The sequence below is a fragment of the Mus musculus genome, chromosome 14 (assembly GCF_000001635.26).
Source record: "Mus musculus strain C57BL/6J chromosome 14, GRCm38.p6 C57BL/6J".
Lineage (NCBI taxonomy): Eukaryota > Metazoa > Chordata > Mammalia > Rodentia > Muridae > Mus > Mus musculus.
The window spans coordinates 31,949,888-31,969,839 of NC_000080.6; the positions used below are offsets into that span (position 1 = coordinate 31,949,888).

The 19,952-nt window shown below is 45.8% G+C and overlaps 1 non-coding gene across 1 annotated transcript; it reads left to right on the top strand.

Annotated features, from left to right (window-relative positions):
• Positions 1–19,169: 19,169 nt before the first annotated feature.
• Positions 19,170–19,309, top strand: LOC115488421. The gene has a single exon (XR_003951280.1). It is a non-coding gene; the product is annotated as a small nucleolar RNA SNORA48 (small nucleolar RNA).
• The last annotated feature ends 643 nt before the right edge of the window (positions 19,310–19,952 follow it).

Sequence of the window (19,952 nt, forward strand, 5' to 3'; positions counted from 1 at the left end):
AGCAGAGACTGGAGGAAGCAGCAGAGAGGAGGGACCATCTCTTCTTAGAATCCTGCCTAGCTCTGCGTATTCACAATGCTGCAATGACTGAACACTTGGAATTAAAACAGTCAAGAACCAAATGGAGGCAGGATGGACCTGTGTGGGTGGTGGTGGGATGGACTTGTGAGCGTGGTGGGATGGACCTATGTGCATCGTGGCGGGATGAACGTGCACATAGTGGGTGGTGGCGGGATGGACCTGTGTGCGTGGTGGTTTCTTTCATCTCAGCACTCAGGAGGCTGAGGCAGGAGGATTGTGAGTTCCAGGCCAGCTGGGTTATACAGCAAAACCTTGTCAAAAGAAAACATAACTTTTAAGGTTAGTGGGATGGAGACCCCCCAAGGTGTGTTGATTAATAAAAATAACAATTAAAGTGAGTGTCAGCGTGAGAAGGCCAAGCAGACCAGCAAGATGGTTATCATTCAACACTTAAAATGCTGGCCAACTCAATTCTATTCAACAGAAGATGAAAAAGAAGGAGAGAGACTATAAAGGAGTACAAATGTATTAAAAATATTACCATCCACCAGTGTGAATCATGCCCACAGCAAGGTTAAAAGGCTCTATAGTAACTCCGTAGTAACTCTTGCACAAGCAGAGTGCATCCTGTCTGCCAAGCCTCTGCTAAGTGCTTCATTGGCATGATTCCATTCAAACCCCAAGCCCCTGGTAAGGTGCATCTGTCACCGTCATCTATTTATCAGATGAGGAAACTGTGTTCCAGATCCTAGCGGCCTAAGCAGGCAGCGTTGGGTGAGGCAGAGGAGTCGGATCCCCTGAGCCATTTGTTCTGTAACTTCACCGGCAAAGGAGCTCTTTCCACAAGACTCCAACCTATGGTGCGTATATGTTTAAACACAGTAGTGTTTGTGTAGAACAGCAGCAGCCAGTTTGGAAATATCAGGGGAAAGGACATTCTAGTCACCATGGCAACCAGAGTTATACATTAGTAAACAGTACACTTAAAAACAGCACAGGGAAAACACAAGATCTTTACTGAGAGGCAAAGAGAAAAATGCATGCATGGAGTGACATGCTGGATTAAAGCTTGGAGAAATGACTGTCCCACATTCCAAGTACCCTAGGGGTTTGCTGTGTAGCCCAGGCTGGGCCTCAAACTCAGCCTCTTCTGGCCTCAGCCTCCTGAGTAATGGAATTTTAAGATGTGCTACAATGTACACCTCTAAATTAGTATTTCTGTCAGTTCAACCACATGGGTAGTATTTATCTGTTTTGTAGCACTGGGATTTGAACTCAGGACCTCATCTTAGGAAAGTACTCTATCATCTGCACCATTACCCAGCCTTGAAATTATTCTCTTAAGAAAATTACCTAACTTCAGAATTTTATTATAGTAAATAGATCAGAGGGTCACATAAAACATTTTATTTGGAGTTAAATATGTTCTTTGCTGGAGCTCTCTCTCTCTCTCTCTCTCTCTCTCTCTCTCTCTCTCTCTCTGTCTCTCCTTCCCCTCTCTCTTGTTCTTTTAGCATAATAAAGGTAAGTGCCATGTGTTGAACTGGCTTTTATTAGAACACAGAAACATACTTGTAAAACTTTTAGGAATTTTGTGTGCTCGTTTATACATAGCTATGATTAAAAATTACATTATATGAACTGGGCTCAGTGGGTAAAGGTAGTGGCTGACGAGCCTGATGACCCAAGTTCAATCCCCAGGCATCTCCCGGTGACAGGAGAGAACGGGCTCCTGCAGGTTGTCCTCTAAGTTCACAAGCGTAGTGTGACCTGTGTTCACATAATAAAATAAACAAATGTTAGAAACTACCCCCAAACACCAACCAATGTTTGTGCTATTTAAAAATGATGGGTAATAAAACCATAAAGTCCATTTCCTTCTATTTTACTGCATTTTTCAAACTGTGTATGCTTTCAAGTTCATGCACATAAAGTGGGTATGCGGAAGGCCACGTTCTCCAATGGCATGCTGCTGTGCGTCTCTTCTCAACACAGCTCTGGGATCAGTGGCATCCTGTCAGTAGCTGGCAATTTTCTGTGGTGGGAAGACTGAGGCCATGAGATACTTCTGTTCTGCAGCTGTACAGACACCCGAGATAATCAACTCAGAAAGAGGAAAGGTTTATGTTTGGATCGTCCCACCTGTGACGAGCTGGCCTTTGGACCTATAGCAGCACAGCATGCAGGAGGGATGGGTGCACATGGTGGAACAAAACCAGTCACCTCTGCATTGCTGAGAAGCAAAGCAGAGAAAGAGGAGCAGATCAGAGTCCCACAGTCCCCAGTAAGGGCATGTCTCCAGTGATCTAAATGCCCATCACTGGGCCCTACTAGTTAAGTGTCTACCACCTCCCAATAGTGCCCAGCTACAGAACCAAGCTTGTGACACGCAGACCTTTGTGGGACATTCATGATCCAAATACCAGCACTGGTAGGGGCTCTGCACAGGTTAAGGTCTGCGTGTTTGTTCCTTTTTTCTGTTTTGTTTTTCCCTTTAAAATTGTATTGATTTGATTTGTATGCTTGCCTGCTCATGTCTGCCCAAGAGGGCCAAGAGGGCCAAAGAAGGCATCGGATCCCATATAACTGGAGTTATAAGTGGTTGTGAGTTGTCCTGTGGATGCTGGGAACTGAACCCATGACCTTTGCAGTGCTCTTAACCACGGTACCATTTCTCCAGCCTCAGGTTCTGCTCTTTTGAGGGAGCTGGTTGCTAAGCATTGGCCTAGGAGCATGTGAGCAGGCTTCATGTCTCTTCCTCCCTTTCCCTGTCTCTCATTTTCTGAATGTGTGTGTGTTTCAACAGAAGGGGGGGAGGGGGAGGGGGAGTGGGGAGGGGAGGGGAAGGAGGAGGAGGAGGAGGAGGAGAAGGAGAGGAAGAGGAGGAAGGAGGAGGAGGAAGGGGGAGGAGAGGAAGAAGAAGAAGAGGAAGAAGGAGAAGGAGAAGGAGAAGGAGAAGGAGAAGGAGAAGGAGAAGGAGAAGGAGAAGGAGAAGGAGAAGAAATCACCTAGTAGTTTCTATAAACAAGTAGGAGAAGTAAACCAGGTATATAGAGAGTGTGGGCTTGCAACCCCTACTCAAGAGAGTTCAAGGCCAACCAAAGCAGTTTCCCAGACTCTGGCTCAAAATGAGAAGAAGTGAGCTGGCAGTGTGGCTCAGTGGTGCATGTTCAAGGCCCCATGCTCAATTTTGGAAGAAAAGAAGAAGAAATGGGCTGAAGAATACATGGTGTCTCACAGTCAGTGCTAACAGAGGTGAAAGGATTTCCTCGTGGTAAATGCGAGAGTGATTATGTACTTTCCCTTCGTAAGCGGACAGTATTTCAAGTTTGTTCACCTTTATCCTGATAAAAGGGAGGTCAGTCAAAGACATCTAAAAGACAAAGGCTTGCCCTTTCAAAGCAAGGTTATGTTGCAACGGAGTGGGAGGCCTTTAAAGAAACTCAAGCTTTGGGGAGAGGATGTGGAAAGCAGGTAGGTGATCTGAGGCTGAGGCTGAGGCTGAGGCTGAGGCTGAGGCTGAGGCTGAGGCTGAGGCTGAGGCTGAGGCTGATGTAAAACCCAGAGCCTGTGGTTTCCAAAGCTGGAGATTCTGACTTTATGTCACCGTTAGCTTCATCTGTTACCTTGACACAAACATAATAGTCACTTGGCAAGAGGGAAACTCAACTGACAGATCGCCTCCATTAGATTGGCCCATGATGCATTCTCTTAATTACTAATTGATGTAAGAGGGCCCAGCCCATGGTGACATCCCTAGGTGGGCCTGGGCTACCATGAACTAGAGGCAAGTCAGTAAACAATGTTTATTCCTCCATGGTTTCTGCTTCAAGGTCCTTAGTGGGCTGTAACCTATAAGTGGAATAAGCCCCCCCCCCCAAGTTGGTTTTGCTCAGTGTTTTATCACAACATAGAAACCAAAGTAGGGCACCTTGTGAGAATCTTCTAAAATAAACTGACTTGTCTCCAGTATGAAAAGATAAAGCCTTCTAATTATTTTACAGAAACAGCTAGTTGGCAGCAGGAGTCATGGCAGCTGTTAGCTGACTCCCAAGTAAGGCAGTCGCGTGTGGGTGAATAGCACAGGCCAGGAACTTGTAGTCCTCCTCCAAGTGCTGAGATGCTAAGTGTTGCCGGGAAGAGTCTGGTGTAAGTGTGTCCTCCAGAGGTGCAGCTGCTGGGAGCTTAGCACTCAGCGTGCTGATATCTCTTGGAGGCAGAACCTTCAAGAAGTGGTGCCTAGGCCATCAAGATGGTTCAGCTGGCAAAGGTGCCTGATGTCCAGCCTGTGTGGCGTGGAAAGAGAACTACTCACAGAAACTGTCTTCTGAGCTACACACACACATTACACACATGTACACACACACACTCATACATGCACACACACACACAAACACACACACATATACACACATTACACACATGTCCACACACACACATACACCACACACACTCATACATGCACACACACTCACACACATTTATACACACAAACACACACATATATACACATTACACACACACATACACACATACATACCACAGACACAAAATAAAATATATAAAAATAAAATATATAAATAAACATAAAGGATGGATAGTTAAATATTTTTATTGATAACATCCTTTAAAATTTGGTAATATTAGCTTAGGGACAATCTTAAATGCATCTGTGACACAAAATCCTTTTCTTATCAGATCCAACCACATTTGGACATTTGGATTTTAGCCTCCCCTACCCCTTCCCCTCAAGTCTTATGTTCAGAATTCCGGTGCAGTCACCATGCGTTTTGACAGGTCCCTGAATTCCTAACCTCTGCGTGCGCACGTGCACACACACACACACACACACACACACACACACACACACATAGCCTGGCTTGCCCTTCAGAGCTCAATTTGGGCCCTTTCTCCTGATGAGAGAGAGCAAGACACCTGGGCTGTGTGCATTTTCTACATATGCCTGTTAGATGTTGTTCCCGGGATTTTGTAGTCACCTACCATTTAATTATCTATGACCCTTGAGGGTCCTGCTTTATCTTCTGGCTTTATTTTTAAAATAACTTTTTTTTTTGACATGGGTCTCACTATGTAGCTCAGGCTGTCCAGCCATCACCGGCTGCCATTCTCAGTTTCACATCCAGAGAGCCGCATTTGACTTTGCCCTGCGACTCTGTGATGTGTTATTTGTGCAGTGGCCACCAGAGGGCAACAGAAGAACAGAGTCTAGTCAATTCTATCCCTCTAGAACTGTAGGCTGTGGATTGCAAGATTATTTTAGGTCTGAAAGGGAAGTCTACTGGTCACATGAGCCTCAGTTTCAGACAATGATTTTAAGCAAACCCTTCCAAGAAAGCACGATGGTATTCAACATTTTAATAAATTGAAACATTTGAATATTTTGAATTTAGAATTCAAGTTGAAAAGTTTGGGTTCTGCCTCCAGCTCTCTCTATTACCCAGCGTGTCTGATCTCAGATAAGACTTCGAATCTGAAAAGTGTTAGTTTCCAAATCTGACAAATGGGTGGCATGATGTCCTTTGTCTCCTGGGAGTGCTTTGAGAACTGTAGGCAGTGGAGCACACAAACAGCCAGAAAATGAAAAATGCCCAGGGAACTGCAAAAGCTAGATCCGAATCAGAGAGCTAAATAACAACAGCCCCACCCCCGTGTCCTAGCTTGAGAGCAAGCTGAAAGCTGGTGTAGCCCTCTTGGTCGGTGGGCATGAACGTATGGCAGTGCCAGGGAGGTGGTGACAGGGGATCCATGGGCCTTGATAGCCAAACAGCCTAGTCTACTTTGTGAGCAGAAGGCCAGTGGGAGACCCTGTCTCAAAACACAAGGTGGAGAGTTCAAGGCCAGCCTGGTGTATGCCGCAAGTTCTAGGGCAGCCAAAGGTTCATAGTGAGATTCTGTCTCAAAAGAGAGAGAGAGAGTATGTGTATGCTCACACAGAGAGAGAGAGAGAGAGGGAGAGAGAGAGAGAGAGAATAACTGAGGAACGACACTTGAGGTTGACCTCTGGTCTTCATACATGCTCACACATGAGTAAATGCACTTGTATGCACAGAAACATACACATGCACATGGACACACACAATAAAAAGTCCTTCAAATTACCCAGAAGCACAGAAATGCACTGTATTTTGAGAGCCTTTTGTACGATGTGAGACCCACTGAGGACACGGTCACATCCCAGGCCAGGAGAGGCATCCGTTCACTGACTCTATCACCAATGCTGTCGGGTGGATGTGGATTTAGTGTTGTCTGCGGCCTGTGAGGGCTTGAGGGGGGTGGGTTTTTGTTGTTCTTGCTAAGTCTGCTCAGTTTGCACAGGTTCTGTATGTGTATAATACAAGCAGGTCCAGAATATGTTTTTCAATATTTGTTTATTAAAACAATACGTGGATATGACTGGACACCGGAGAGTGATCATATGAACTTGGATCTTGTTTGTTGTAAATGGCCCCTGGGAAATTTCCAGGTAGAGGAGATGCTGCAGGCAGGCGGATGAGCTGTCAGGCAGTACACCTGAGAGGACCAGGAGGGAGAGGAACGAAGACTGTCTCAAGCCACCATGCCCAGTTTTTAAATATAGATGCTCACACTCACATGACCAGCACCATAGCAGCTAAATTATCTTTCCAGACTAATTTAAAGGGCTTTAAAGGGAATATGGATAATAATTTTATCTTATATTCTTCATCTTTATCTCAGCTCACCATGGAAAGTGCTAGCCCACAGTAGAAGGTCTGTAAACTTCTTAGCACAGCATAGGAACCTTCTGTGGGAGGCACAGAGCTAGCCTTGAAAAGCTAAGACTCTCAGAGGTTCCCAGGGATTTGGGGGGGGGGGGGCGGATGACTCCTGCTTTAAGACCAACGCCCCACCGCAGTATAAGTTAGCATGCTTTTCATTCTAAAGGCTCCTGGCCTCTATGCCAGTCCTGGGGACTCTGTGGATTTCTTAGCTGTGCACTGATTCAGAGACTCTTCCACTCAGAACTTATCTCCACGCAGGTTTTATTCACAGTCCTTTTTAGTGTCTTTTCTTTTCTCATTCTTGTGTTACTTTTTAAAAAATGATTTATTTATTTCTATTTTATGTGCATCGGTGTTTTGCTTGCATGTATGTCTGTGTGTGGGTGTTGGATCCCCTGGAATTGGAGTTACAGAGAGTTGAGAACTGCCATGTGGGTGGTGGGAATTGAACACTGGTCCTCTGAAAGAGCAATGGTGCTGGTAACCACTGAGCCATCTCTCCAGCCCCAACTGTGCTACTCTTATATTAGATCAGGGTGTGAGCTAGAAGACATTTGCCAAGCCAGTTTTGAATCTGAGCCTGGAAATCAGAGCCACGTGAGGAGAAACTCCCAGAGCCTGGGCAGCCTTGGGAAAGGCCTCCAGCATCTGACCTCCTTCCTTCCTTCCTCTGGAGCACAGAGGCCCGATGAATCCGATTCCCAGCAATGGCTCACTCTCTGACCCAGCTTCTGAGCTTCCCGTTACTCTGAGGTGAGGCCACACTTTCTTGGCACTCTTGGTCAAGACTCTTTATAGACCAAAGGCAGGGAGGCCCATTCTCTCAAGCAGGGTGCTGGTGGAGCAGCTGGAAGTATGAACAAATCCAGGAAAGCTCATGCGGGTCCACGTGTGTACCCACCTACCGGAAGTGTGAACAGTACTGGAAAGCTCATGCGGGTCCACACGTGTATGCACCTACCGGAAGTGTGAACAATACAGGCAAGCTCATTTGGGTCCACGCGTGTACCCACCCACCTGACCTAACTTGATACGCTGCTTGCAGTCACTTCCGGTGTCCTCCTGGTGGGCAAAGAGACTGTGGCTGTATGAGAGAAAGTCCAGCTTTGAGCCTTTACAACACCAGGCTCCAAAACCCAAAAGATGCTGTGGAAAAATGGGAAGCCCAGGGCTCTAAAGGCTTGTCAAAGATCTGGAAAATGTAGGAAGGAGAATTCCAAGATGTCGGGAGTCTCCTCTGGCTTCCATAGCTACGTGGCCTGAGCCTCCATGGGGAGAATTTTGTCAGATCTCAAGGAATGTGAAGATACCAGGGACAGGCTGTGAGGAAGTCTTTGAACATTTGAGGTCTTTGAGGTCTTTAAAAGTGGGATGACGCTTTTTACTCTGGAAATCTCTAGAATGTCATTATGTGAAAGGAACTCAAAAACGTGACAACCACAAAGGTGTTTATTTACTCAATCTCTTGATTTTAAGCTGTCTTAATTAATTATGTTTAAAAAAATCACCACATTTTGCAATGACTTACGTAATATTAAAAACATATCAAGGATCCTTTGCAATATACGGAAGCCGCAGTGTGGACAGAGGGCGTAATATTTGGCTGAGAATCACAGGGATATAACTTGTATAGAAATTGTGTCTATACTACGAATAGAGGGTCTAACTCTTCTGCAAGAGTTTTCTCCTATTAAGTAAATTCTTACTTTCATTGAGTCACATCAGGGAGTGACATCATGACATCTGACCCCTCCCCCAGGCTCCTTCTTTTCCTCCACACTTCCTTCCCTATCTAGTTGCCTAGTCTTTTCAAAGCATCTCTGTTCAGATGGCTCTTTAACTCCCTATGGCTGCTTAAACTGGGGAATCAGAACAGAGCAGAGCTGGAGAGGCAGGCTGGGAGGCATGTGGAAGAGATCTTGACCCTGAGGTGTCCATCCCTTCTCCTGACAGCCTCAGACCTTTATCCTCTATCCTGGCCATGTTTTCTAAGCCAAAGAAAGTACATGGGGCATGAGGGGGACGTGGGATGCAGGGCACTGGAGACCAGCTCTGTCCTAGGGAACTTGGAATCCTAATTGTGAATCATACACACTAGGCACCAGTTTTCTCCCTAGCCCTTGGGGCTGTTGCTTTACAGACAGACGAATCCATGCGGGGAAGAGGCCCTGCCAGTGATAACTTTACAGCAGCCGAGAGCCTTTTAAGATGCTCAGCAGCCCCAGGCTGCTAGCTTACTGTGTCTCACAGCCCCAGTTCCCACCTCCTCCCGGGATGGGATGTATGCTCGAACAAATCTTCCTCCATCCTTCTTCCTCGGCTTTTCGCTCAACAAGATGTGAGCCCATTTCACGAGGTTACAGCAGTCGGAGGGCAGGCACTGAATTATTGTTGAGGGAAGGATCTATTTTGGCTTCTCTGCTTAGGTGTGAGTGGAAACTAACCAGTAACGCACAATGAAGCGGGGCAGATGTCCTTCCTTTTGTCTTTACTTGAGGGAACAAGGCATTTAATCCCTTTTCAGGGAGCTCAAGAGTCCATCAGTGCACACACACACCAATGTGCACACTTGTGCATGCCATCAGTGCACACACACACCAATGTGAATGCTTGTGCGTGCCATCAGTGCACACACACACACCAATGTGCACGCTTGTGCATGTGCATGCAAAGTGCAGAAGTAAATGCTGGGTGTCTTCCTCTTCCATGTTCCACTTTAACTTTGGAGACAGATCTCTTGCTGAACTTTCCGCTCACCAACTGGATAGTCTGGGCACCCATCAGGTCCTAAGGATATCCCTGCCGTACCTTCCTGGCCTTGGCATTACAGGTCTCTGTCCATGCTTGGTTTTGATGGGCTCTGGGACATGTCAAGTTCTTCACCCCCCTGAGTCCCTCAACTCCCACCCCCATTAAAGAATTTCTACATATGCGTAGTGTATGTGCCTGTGTGTTCCACATGTGTGTGGGTGCCCATAAAGGCCAGACAGAGGGCAACAGGTCCTCTGGAGCTGGAGTTACAGATGTCTGTGAGGTACTGTGAGGTTCTGGGAACTGGACTCAGGTCTTCTGGCAGAGCAGGAAGTACTTAATCACCACGCTGTCTGTTCAGTCTAATAATTATTTTATTTTATGTGTTTGGGTATTTTTTCTGCATGTTTGTCTGTGTGCTAGGTATGAACCTGATGCCCAAGGAGACCAGAAGAGTGTCAAATCCTCTAGTACTAGAGTTGTTACAGGTGGTTGTGAGCCACCAATGAGTGCTGGAAATTGAACCCAGATCCTCTGGAAGTGCAGCCAGTGCTCTTAGCCACCAAGCCACCTCTCCAGCCACAACTGCACCTTCATTTTTAAGAGAAGAAATCACAAAGCTGTCCAAACCTGTGACTGAACTCCAGCATGAAATTTAGATTTGGTCTTTACCCAAAGTCAATCTTTTAGAAGTTGTTTAAATTAAGCTATTTGTGCAAACTTGGGTTTCAAGTATGAAAACATCCCACAGTTTTCCTCTTAAAAAGAGATAAAAAGCCTGTGTGTTATGTACCAAAAAGCTGTCAAATGTTGGAGAGCGTGAGCTTCAAAGTTGGCTGGATAAAATGCTTACCACCAAAGGCGGAAATGTGGGTCAAAGGCAAATAAAGTAGCCATGATAATTCTGTGTTCAACTCTTGCAGGTCTAGCACTCAGAGGGTATTGCTGTGTGTCACCCTGTACCCCACCTAACTGGACTCTGGGCAGGGATGTCCAGCTGTAGAGAGTTCATGTTTACAGAGACTCTTATCTCTTGGTGGGGTGGCTATGGTGGCCTGTAACTGACTTCCCGACTTCAAACCTGTAGCTTTTAAGTCCCAGTAGGTCATTTTTTTCTTGTTGGTAGACCTTCAGCGTAACTGCATTGACCTCGGGATAAGTCAACACCTCAAGAAGCCTTCTGACTCTGAGACAGCTTTGATCTGGCTCCTACCCACCCCCTGGCTCCCTCTCTGACCACACCCAGACTCCCACCCTGTTCCCCAGTCTCTCTGACTCCATGGTGTTGCAAGAATGCTCACTCTTTCCAGCCCGAGTCTTCGTACATGCTGTTCTTTCTGTTGGAACACGTCTTAGCCCCAGCTCTTGTTTTTGCGCTGAGAACCATTTTACATGTCACCTCTTCCAGAATGGACAAAGGTCACTTCCTCTGGAGGTCCATAGCACCTGGAAATCTGTCATGTTGTAGAATCATCATCAGGTATCATGCCTGCCTCCTATTCAACAGTGAAGTCCCTAGTGCTGCCTTCAGTTCTGTTTTTTTTTCTAACCCCTAACAGAGAATACTTGACTTATAATTGATGTTCAATAAGTCATTATCAACTAGAAAAAGAAAACTGGACTCAGGATGTAGATTAGCAGGTAGGGTGCTTGCCTGGTACACATGAAGTTCTGCGTTCAGTCCTCAGCGTTATGTAAACTGGGCTTCCTGGTGCATGTGGAAGGCAGAGTTGGGAAGATCAGAAAGTCATCGTTCTTAGCCGCATAGCAAATTCAACAGCAAGTTCAAAGCTAACGTGGGCTGCATGAGACCCCATCCAAAAGAAAAACAAAACCCCGACTCTCCTTAAACTCCATTTACATTTCAGACCAAGGGAAGAAGTCAGAGGGAGGTAGGGTCATTGGGTTTTTAGAGTTGTTGAGGCCTAGATCAAGGAGATGACTTTGTGTTCACGTCCTAAGGCAATCTAAATCCACAGGAAACAAACGTGTTACTGTTGCTACCATGGCCTCTGTGTCACACAGTCTGTAGTTCACTTATTTAATTAACTAGAATATGTTAAGTTCCAACTGGGCCGGGTCTTGTGCAGCTTTAAACATGAAGACATGGCTTGCTTTCCCATGGGGCTTGTAGTGGCGTGGAGACTAGTGATGGGGTTTGGTTTGGATTTGATGCTGTTGTTGACTTAAGCCCTCTGGAAGTAAAGGGTTCTTTGGAGAGCGTTCAGGAAAACTCAGCCAACCAATGTCAAGTCTGTTCCAAGAAATTTTTGGAGTTTTTATTTTTTTTTCCTGAGGAAAAACAATGCACAAAGCTTACCCAAGAGATTAAATATAGATGACTTCCCCCTACTATGGGAACAAAACATGTTTTTAAACAAATGGCACATTAGCTTAACGAATAAACAAGAAGACCCGGAAGGCAGATACTTAGAAATTAGGGAATTCAAACCATGGACTTCTGGTATACCTCAGTCAGCAGGATTTAGTGCGATTTTCTCTCTAGAGGTGCAGCCTGTCCCTAAAGTCTATAAGAATCACGGTCCAGGCTTTTTGTATGGAGATAAAATGAGTGAGATGTTTGCTTAGTAATGGAAGGCAGAAGGGACTCAGGAAGGGCACACTTCCCCACAGGTCAGGCTTTAGGTATACAAACACATGTTCAAGGCACAGATGGCAAGGTCTGTGTAGCTGGTTAGGAACTGGAAAGGACTGCAACATATAGACAATGCCAGCAAGTGGGCCTCAGTAGGTGGTCAAAGGAATTTAAGATGGATAGTATGGGTAGAATTGCCTTAGAAACATAAAATGAAGAGCAGACAAGATTGCCCAAAACTCTCTTCTGAACACCGTCCGCACAGCCCTCTGATGTGAGCAGCCATTCTCCTCTATGCATGCGCTAAGACCCAGAAATAAATGTGAAAGAATCTGAGGATGATTGTTTGCTTTTTAATAATCAAAGTATTGTGAATTATTGATCCCACAGGCTCTGTCCAGATGTTCTGCTATCTACAGTTCCTGTGTGTATTTATTTGTATGTTCTAATCTAGACTTGATCTTTGGCCAGTGGGATATAGAACAATTGACGAGATGGCTGAGAGGAGCCTAGATCTTAAAGGGATAAAGCTGGTTCTACTCGCTCCTCTTGTCCCTCCTCCATCATGAGACGAGCTTAATCTAAATAGCTGCTGCCCTCTACCTATAATAAACACACATGTTTGCCACATGTCTGTGAAGAGCTAAGCTGGATTCTTAGCTTAAAGCAGAGACCCAGTTGATGTCAACCTGTGCTCATAGTCAAAACAAAAATGACTGTAGTTTAAGTTACTGGATTTCCGTTTGGCTCATCACACCGCAATAACCTGCTGGTACCAAACCACCCTGTTGGTGTAGAGCAGCATCTTGACCCATATCATTTTTATTCTTTTCTCTTTGCTCAGGTAGCTTCTCTGTGTACTGATTGGGTGTCTGTGTAGCCGTGGTGAAAAGTCCAGTTTGTAAGTCACCCATGTGGTGGACCCTGAAACGAAGGGAGACAGATTAGAGTTGAAGGTTGGTACTCGTGGGTTTTAGTTTGTTTTTTGAGTTCACATCTTCCTAGGTTCCTTGTTCTTCCCTCCTTCTTGCCCAGCACAGGTGCTACTAAACACAGAGGTGACAGCCTTGTACACACAGCTTCATCATCTCCCCTTGTTTCTCAGTAAATTCAATTTTCTGCATTACTCATTACAGTAATGCTTCCCTGACCAAGCCCGCTCTGAAAGCTGTCTCCCCGAGACGTCCCTGCAGGTGTGTTTACTGTTGTCAAACACTGGAAAACAAGGCAGTGGAAACTGTTCCAAGTGCAGAATCCTTTGTCAAACTTCACAGTAACGACAGCTGAAGCATTGTGACTCTGAGCCACCACCCTTCCCCACCCCCACGATCTTCTCAGAACTTCTTTGTGGGAGGGTCTTAGCCAACAGAGAGTGAGTATTGAATGATGAAGTCATCACAGGGGGAAAAAAAATCAATTCGGGGCTTTGGAGTACCAATGGGTGGGGTTAACCACAGATTTGTCATAGGATTTTAAATTCAAAGCAGCAGGAGTTCCCTAAAAGGAAAAGAGAAAAATAACTTTATTTACTGCAATATTACTATTTTCATAGTTTCTCAGAACAGGTTGTACAGACCAATACAAATGTTACGAAGCTGGAGTCCGATGGAACACAGAATCATAACAAGTGGATGTTATGCTCAGAACTCAGAACCAGGGTGGCCCAGCCCCCTGTGAGGTGGCCTCAGAGCTCCATGGGATAAACAATCGCAGCCACGACCTGGGAGTTGAGGAAGTGACTCATTTTCAGGAATGAGCCCCTTTAGAGGCTGACAGACATTCCTTTTATTTTCCCCTTGTGACTTGGCCTCTGGGAGATGCTGCTGCAGCCAGTGCGCTGGTACTCCAGCGTTTACTGGGAAGGCACTGGCCTCTCTCACCCCATGTTGTCTGGTCTTTCTGCTCTTGGCATCTCACTGTCCTTAAGGGTAGCCATGCTCTAAAATCAATGAACTTCTTGATATGTGGGTGAGACTTAAGAGATCTCCTCTTGTAAGAAGGAGCCATTGTTAGGGACTTTGGGGTTGAAATGCTTTGTCTGAGTTTCTCCACAGAGGCACTGAACCTCAAACACAATTGAGTTCCTGGGTGGAGGTGGAGGCAGGTCAGTAGGAGATGTCTGCAGCCTGCAAGTGATGGCTGCGGCCAGGGTCACAGCTGGGGAGGGCTGGAAGTTTGCAGGAGAACCAAGACAAGAGACAGAGCAGAGCTGACAGGTCTGAGGGAGTGTCTCCAGAGGTTCTGACCGGTGCATCATCACCCTCTTCCTCCTCCTAAGTGTGTCTCATCACCAGGGTTCTTGGGATGTGTTACCAGGGAAAGCAGGCCCCTGGGTACAGGGTACAGAGACAAGAGTGTTCACAGATGCAGTATTCCTAACAGCTCTGATCATAACATCAAGCTAACAACTTTAACTGCAGAATGGACTGGAAAGTGGTGGTGTATTATTTATAAACCAATTGAGGCTGAATTCTATAGTGCTATATATGCTTTCTAGGTTCACCAACTGGGCAACTTAAGCCAGATTTTTCAGATACAGGGTTTCTCTGTGTGGCCCTGGCTGTCCTGGAACTCACTCTGCAGACCACGCTGGCCTTGAACTCAGAGATCTACCTGCCTAGGTCTCCTGAATTTTGAGATTAAAGGCATTCACCACCACTGCCTGACACAACCAAAAGAAAATTTTAATTAAAAAAAAATATTTTTTTTCCAAAACACCATTTCTAGCCCATGTTGGTTCCAACTCTCTGTGAATAGTCGGATGACACTGAACTTCTGGTCTTCTAGCTCCTACTTCCAAAACTTCTGGAATTCCAGGCATGTGCCACCACCCCTGCTTCACGAGGTACTGGCCACAGGGCTTTGCACATGCTAGATACTGTTCCATCTGAGTTACATCTCCAACCTAAAAATTCTTGCTATCAAATTCAGGAGCTAGAAGACGGAAATTGAGGATCAGCAGGGTTGGTTCCTGTTGGGGCCTCTGAGGAGCATTTGTTCCCTGCCTTGCCCCTTCCAGCAGCAGCTGGCAATTGCTGGGTTGGCATCCTGTCTGGTAGCTATGTCACTGGTATCCTCACATCCGGCCCACGAGGCCTTCTCCCTCCTGTCCATGTTCACACAGCCTTTACATGAGGGCATGGTCATGAGAATTAGGACTCCTCCACATCCCCATACTAACTCATACTAACTTAACTGACCCTGTTTTCAAATCAAGTAACAGTCTGAACATGAACCTGGGGGTAAACTAGTCAACCCAGTGCAATACTATATAGCTGTTAAAGTGATAAGCCACAGTATATGCACCAAAGACAGTAGTGAAAGAAGGCACAAAAGCCCATGGAATGTGATGTGACATTACCAAGTTCAAAGTCAGGAGAACTGAGCTGTGGCATTTGGGAACATATGCTTGGCTGACTGTTGAAATTAATATTATAAAATCCCAGTGGTGGGTTCTGCTACCCGCCTCAATGGTTTATGTTCCCAAATTAAAGGCAAACATATAGTCTTTATATTTCAATATGCTTTAAACATCACAATAGTTGGGCCACTGCCTAACCTTCATGCAGTTAATCCCGAGTTATTACTTACTAATTCTATGTTCTATTTTGGCTGTCTTGGACCCAGTTGGGCAGCCCTCTGGGCTGCACTCTCCTGGCTTCTTCCCATGACAAATGGATACAGGATAGTCAATTGCTAAGCTCTGCCAATACAGGGTAAGCTAGTTCTTTATAATTCCTGCTTCAATTAAGATCTGTCAGATGGTTCTGGGCCAGAAGGCTGAAGACAGAGGCTCCAATATTATAAGGAGTATAGGGGACTGTCCAGGCAGCCAGCTGTCTCTACAAATTCTCTAAGTTTTGGAAGGTATGTCTATGTGCTTCCTACATATTCAGGTAATGTTTAATTCCTTCTCAGATCTCTGATGGGGTTGAAGACTAGTTATAGTCTCATAACCAAAATTAAGTTGTTTAGCATTAAAGAAGATGATGTAGATTTGAAAGGATGATTTCAGATGGTAATGGAAGTTAAAGTCAAATATAATTCAGGTACAGAATTGTAAACTCTAAGTTAGGATAGATGATAGAATACTTTATCTAAACTGCCAAATATGATGGACTGGATGTTATAAATGTATATTATACCTTACAATTCACTTAATTGTTATAATTATGTTCAATGTATATCTGAGAGAAAAAGACCCTTTTAATTGGACAAAAGGGGGGAAATGTAGCTGCCTGTATTCTAATGCTAATTATGCTCCCCCCCAAATTGCTTGCACAAGAACTTCTGCACATAGCTTCTGGGAACCTGCCCCCAGTTGGTTCAGATTGGTAAATAAAGATGCCAACAGCCAGTAGCTGGAGAGGACAGAGAGAAGGGATTTTAGGATTCCCAGGCTCAGGAGGAGGAAGAAGGAGGAGACAGTGGAGGAGAGAAGAGATGCCGTATCTGAGAAGAATGCAAGACAGAGAGTCATAGCTGCCATGTGAAGGAACCAGGAGAGCAAGGCCCAGAGGGTGCCCAACTGGGTCCAGAGCAGCCAAGAAAGAACATGGAACTAGTAAGTAGCAACTCAGAATTATGGGTGGGAGGTAGATTCTAAGAACAGTGGAGGTTAGGCAGTGGCCCAGCTATTGTATTGTTTAAGGCATATTAAAATATGAAGGCTGTGTGTGTGTCTTCCATTTAGGAACATAAACCATTGGGGTGGGTAGCAAACTACACAGTCGGGATTTATTACAGCAGCTGACATTACAACAAAAGCCAATAGTGGAAGGGAAAGAAGAAAGGGAATGTGAGAGCATTTGGAAGTTGCTGGAACATTCATTCAATTTCTTGATATGGCTGCTGACTACAGGAGAGCTCAATTTTGAGGTCTTATTAAAGTATGTGTGTGTGTGTGTGTGTGTGTGTGTGTGTGTGTGTGTGTGTGTGTGTGTGTGTTTCAATAGAGCAGGGCTGTTAGGATACCCAGCTGGGGCTTAGGAAATGTCCTCTCTGGACTTCAGTGTTCCCATCTATGAGGTGAGGAGGGTGGGTATGGTAATCCCTGAAGGCTCATCCTGGGTACAAAATTCACGATTCTGTGAGGAGACAAAGCATCCATCAGCACGAGAGAGGCTCGATGGCACCTAAGTAGACTTTAAAGTCAGAAGAACCAGATTTGAGTCTTTACTCTTTCCCCCCCAGGGAACCTTGTCAGACTGTCTAGTTTCCATAGCTGTGAAACATGGATGGGGAAGAGCCCTTCTCACGGGCTCATGAGAAGATCAAGAGGAGTGATGTGTACTATACCAAGAATCCAGAAAACCACAGTAACTGGGACCCAGCTAACTTGGCAAAAGCTGGTTATATTGTTTCTAGAATACCAGTTGTGTAGCCAAGAGTCTTCATAGAATTTTATTTTATTAGTTAATTTTAATTTATTTTGTAGATTTTAATTTTTAATTATGTACGCATCCCAGTTAGGGTTTCTTTTGCTGTGATGAAACTGCATGACCAAAAGCAAGTTTGGGAGGAAAGGGCTTATGTGACTTACACTTCCCTACCATAGTCCATCACGGAAGGAAGACAGGGCAGGGCTTCAAGCAGGGCAAGCACCTGGAGACAGGAGCTGATGCCAAGGCCATGGAGGGTGCTTCTTACTAGTTTGTTCCCCATGGCTTGCTCAGCCCACTTTCTTGTAGAGCCCAAGACTACCAGTCCAGGGTCGGCTCCTACCCACAGTGGGCTAGGTCCTCCTCAATCAATCACTAATTAAGAAAATGTGTTACGCCGGGCAATGGTGGCACACGCCTTTAATCCCAGCACTTGGGAGGCAGAGGCGGTCGGATTTCTTAGTTCACGGCCATCCTGGTCTACAGAGTGAGTTCCAGGACAGCCAGGGCTACACAGAGAAACCCTGTCTTGGAAAAAGAAAAAGAAAGAAAAAAAAAAAAGAAAATGTGTTACAACCAACTTTTATGGAGACATTGCCTCAATTGAGGCTCCCTTCTGGTGACTCTGGCTTGGGTCAGGCTGACATAAACTAGCCAGCACAATATGTATGTGTGTCTGTGCTTGTGTATACAGAGTCTAAAGAGGCCAGAAAAGAACGCCAAATGCCCCAGAGCTGGAATTACAGGCTGCTGTGAATTTTGGTTCTCTTCAAGAGCAGTATGCACCCTGTATCATGAGTCATCTCTCCATCTCTTCAATATAGTCTTTAATTTTCACCTCAACTCCATAGGTCACCTCTCTCTTGAGTGTTTACAGATAATCTTGGGATAAAGCAGGATGGAATAAGTATTCCTATCAAAATGGCTCTTTAGAAAGAACCCTTTTCCAGGACTGGCTCTGCCAGCCGCTGCCCCCCCCCCCCCTGCCCGTTCCACTCTGGGGTAAAAGCAACAGCTGGTTGGCACAATCCACAGTATATTCTTCAACCACAGAACAACTATGCTGATCAAGGAGGCTGATTGCTTTTTTTTAACAAACACTGAGAAGGTTTCAGGACTCACTCTGGCCCCTCATGACTAGATGTGTTTCTCTTTCCCTGTTTACCTGTTCTATGGAGGTATAGAGGGTGCATAGAATTTGGGGGACCCACATGAGAAAGGGCTCTCAAGCTGGAGCAGCTGATGGAATCCACTTTAAGGCCTTCAGTCCCCTTGGAAGGAAATGAAACTTTTTTTTTAAAAGCTGATGCCTAGCCCTGATGGAGGCTGGAGGGGTACAAGACCATGTGACTGGGCTCCCATGGCCAGCTGGTCCCAGAACTGGCGAGAGTCCATATTTCCCAGACCTGTGGCTTCAACTCCAATGTTCAAAGTGCATACATCTCACTTTCAAGAGTTGGTTCAGGGACTTCGAGGCACTGTTCTTGTGTGTATTCAGGTGTGTTTTCAGCCTCCCCTTAGTGTGGAGTTCTGGAGTTCATTTTGTGTTAGTGTCGGCCTCCATGAAAACAGTGGGAAATAGGATGGATGGATGGAAAGACTCCTCCCAGCTCTTGGGGGAGCCTGTTTCATTTTAAAACTTTTTGACATCTCAACCTGCACCCCAAGCAATGGCAAAATGACCCTTTGTGGGTGGTGGTGTTATTTCAGTCAGGGGCAGAGCAGATGGCAGTCCTCTGTTCATCCTAGCTTGATGTCTGTCTCGATGGCCAAAGCTGTTTTATACCTAGGACACATAAAAATCAAATCAAATCAAATCCAGGCAGTGCAGCTCAGGAGGAGGAAGACAGACAGAGACCTGTGTTGAACCATGCCATGTTGTATGGTCAGTGAAAGACACCCACAGACCTGCCCTCTTGTGCAGGGCACAGATGGGCCATAGACACAACACTGATGGAGATTGTCACCCAGGTGCCCTCCAGCTTTATGGTCAGCCTGCCTCAGGAACCATCACAGATGGGAGAGAGAGAGAAGTGGAGCAGCTTGAGCATTATGACGAGCAATGGAACGGGAGACGTGAGGGTGGAGAGATATAGCCTGTTTTGAGTGGCCATGGTGAAGTCCCAGCCTGTGCTACTGCTGAGGGCCATGCCTGGGTCTGTGGCAACACAGCAGCAGGGGTTGATGTCAATGTCCGTGGTTCATATTACCACTAGTGAACATGAGGATGCTCCTAGTTGGGGTAACTGCCAGAGACCATGTGGGTTTCCAGAGGCTGTGCAGATCTGGTCCCGCCCCTTACTGTCTGTGTGGCTCCAGAGAGCTGGCCCTAATCTTCCACCAGCATCAGCAGCACTCAGGAGAGCAGGGCATGTGCCCAGCCCAAGTAACACAATGGAGCTCGCCCTGGCCTGGTAGTAGGGGTGTGGGTGAGCCGACCCT